Source organism: Fukomys damarensis, unplaced genomic scaffold (assembly GCF_012274545.1).
Source record: "Fukomys damarensis isolate Sample0158 unplaced genomic scaffold, DMR_v1.0_HiC HiC_scaffold_39, whole genome shotgun sequence".
NCBI lineage: Eukaryota > Metazoa > Chordata > Mammalia > Rodentia > Bathyergidae > Fukomys > Fukomys damarensis.
In genome coordinates this window covers 84,142,619-84,145,277 of record NW_022900951.1, presented here as the reverse complement: position 1 = coordinate 84,145,277, position 2,659 = coordinate 84,142,619, and the positions used below count along the sequence as shown (strand labels likewise).

General features: G+C 45.1%; 1 protein-coding gene across 2 annotated transcripts in view; it reads right to left on the bottom strand.

The window, feature by feature from the left end:
- The window catches only part of Mid2 (midline 2), an 87,369-nt gene extending 86,802 nt beyond the window's left edge, over nucleotides 1-567 (bottom strand). Inside the window, exon 1 of one of the 2 annotated variants that reach the window (XM_010611912.3) lies at nucleotides 437-567. The gene's annotated coding sequence lies outside the window, so the exon portion shown is untranslated. The remainder of the gene's footprint in view (nucleotides 1-436) is intronic. The other variant, XM_010611921.3, reaches the window with a different exon arrangement.
- Between the last annotated feature and the right edge of the window lie 2,092 nt (nucleotides 568-2,659).

The following is a 2,659-nucleotide window of genomic DNA, read 5'->3' as shown; positions in this document are numbered from 1 at the left end:
AGATCAGCCAGCCCGCGCGCCTCGCAGAGAACGGCACAGCGACCGCGAAGCTGCCCAGGCTGGGTCTCCTGGGCTAAACTTAAAGAGTTTTCGCCCCACAGTCCAGGGGCAGCACCATGACACCACAGCAGCAGCACACTGTCATTTCCGCTGCCGCAGAGGGGGGGAAAAGGCAACCCCTAAGGAAAGGGAGGGTGGAGTGGGTGCAAACAGGGTTGAGGCTGACACCCCCGGGGAGCACTGGGTGGGGCCCCAGCTGAAGGGGCACTGGGCCACCTTCTCTCTGTCACCTTCCACCTCCCCTGCCACTCCCAGGTCCCCCAGCCCCTCCTCTGGAGGCGCGTTTACTTGTTTTCTCCCAGGGCTGGAAGGACCGGAGAAACCTGAGCGAGCAAAGGCAGTGGGTGGGTGGGGTTCGGGTTACTACTGTACCTACCAGCTGATTCCAGCAGCCTTTTCTCCAGCGCCCTGTCATCTTGAACGAAGACACACCGAAAGGGGCCCGAGCGGACACGCAGGCGCGCGTGCGTGTGTGCGCGCGTGAGTGTGTGTGCGCGCGCGGGTGTGTGTTTAACGAGAGAGAGAGAGAGAGAGAGAGAGAGAGAGAGAGCGAGCGACCAGGAGTGTCAGCCCGGAATGTGTGTGAAATGCAGGAGACTGTGACACAAGTGTTCCACCACCCGCACACCCTTGGCCCCACAAACCCCAAGTTGTAAGAAAATGTCTTTGCACATGCCAATGAGAAGAGTGCCTGGGTCCACCGCAAAGGTTGTCTAGGTAAAGTTCACTAGAGAGTAAAACAAAAATAGTGAAGACAGAAAAAAGCAGACAATTGAAGGAAACCTTTTCTTTTTACAAAGAGAATGTTCGTGTTTTATTGGTGTGGGCAAAAGTTGTACAGATGGATTACAGCCACCTCATGGGGGGGTATGGTTTATTTTGCACCTTCAAATCCTTTACAGGCAAAACGAGAGGGTCATTACTGAGAGAACAATAGGGCAGATGCTAGCTATCCATCTTATCACTAATAAGATGATTGGTTCATTTAGAACCCAGGAGCCTCCCATTGGTTTGAAGTCAACCTGTCTGCTCACCTTCATTGGCTCAGAGGCCACCCGCCCCACTCACAAAGTGAATAGGAAAGGGAAAGAAGGCTCAAGAAGCCCCATCGGAGACCTTGTTTCTAATATGGAGCAAAAAGAAGTAAAGCTAGAAAATGAAAGGAAATAATCCCTTCTCATAGGTCTTCTATTTTTCTGAACAAGTCCAGAAAATTAAGGTATATCCTGTCAGGGAACCAATAGCAATCAGCCAACACTCCTGTTAATGTAAGAAAGAGTACTGAGGCACATAAGACAAAAATCAGAATCAGGCTACCCTGGGGAAAGTCTGGCCCTCTAAGAAGTAAAAGTAAATGAGTCATGCCAAAAGCACAGGCAATGAAAGGAAAAATAGGCAAATATGACTATATAAAATTTAAAAATATACAGCAAAAGACACAATCAACAAAGTTAAAAGGCAACCTATACACTGAGGAAGTATTTGCAAACCATGTATCTGATGAGTTAAAATTTAGAATGTATAAAGAATTATAACTCAATAAAAACAACAAGCTCTATTTAAAAATGGAAAATAGGCATTTCTCCAAAGGTGAAGAAAAGGGCAACAAGTAGGTAAGATACCCAGCATCAGTAATTAGCAGGAAAATGCAAATGGAAACCACAATGAGAGGTCATCTCCTCCCCACCCCATCAGGATGGCCCTATTGGAAAAAAAAAAAAAAAAACAGGTGTGGTGGTGGTGTGAAGGTGGCATGCATTTAATCCTAGGACTCTGTGAGGCTGAGGCAGCAGAATCACAAGTTCAAGCCCAGCCTGGGCAACTTAGTAAGACTCTGTCTCCAAATAAAAACACTCAAAAGCCTTCTGTGTCTAGCCAATGATTAACAGATAAAGAAAATGTGGTGTATATATACAATGGAATACAGTTCCCGTCTTTAAAACCAGAATGGCCTGGTTGTGACTTTTGCCTTGTTCTCACCTCAGTGTTCTCTCTAACATTGTTTAACAGGGGTGTTGGCTGATTGCTATTGGTTCCCTGACAGGAAATCCTGTCACATGTTACAGTATGGATGAACTCTGAGAACATTATACTAAATGAAGTCAATTACACACAAAAAAAAAACAAATACTGTGTGATTCTACTCTTTTAATATCTAAAATAGTCAAACTCATACAAACAAGGTACAGACAGAAAGTTGCCAGGAGCTGGCGTTGTGGATTGTTTGGTGAGTGTAGAATTACAATCAAGCAGGATGGGGGAAGTTCTGGAGATCTTTTGCACAACAGTGAACATGGGGTTGATAATATACTGTACACTTGGAAAATGTCTGCTGGAAGGATGTATTTTTATATTTTGTGGTTTCTTGCTACAATAAATAAATACTTTTTAAAGTTAACTAAGTCTTGAGCTAGGGATTTAGCTCAGTGGTTCCGCTGCCTGCCTCGCAAGTACAAGGACCCGTGTTTGATCCCCAGTACCAAAAAAAAAAAAAAAAAAAAAAAAAAAAAGTTAACTAAATCTGGTGTGGTGTGCTCTCCTATAATCCCAGCTACTAGGGAGGCTTAGGCAAGAAGGATCACAAATTCAAGGCCAACTT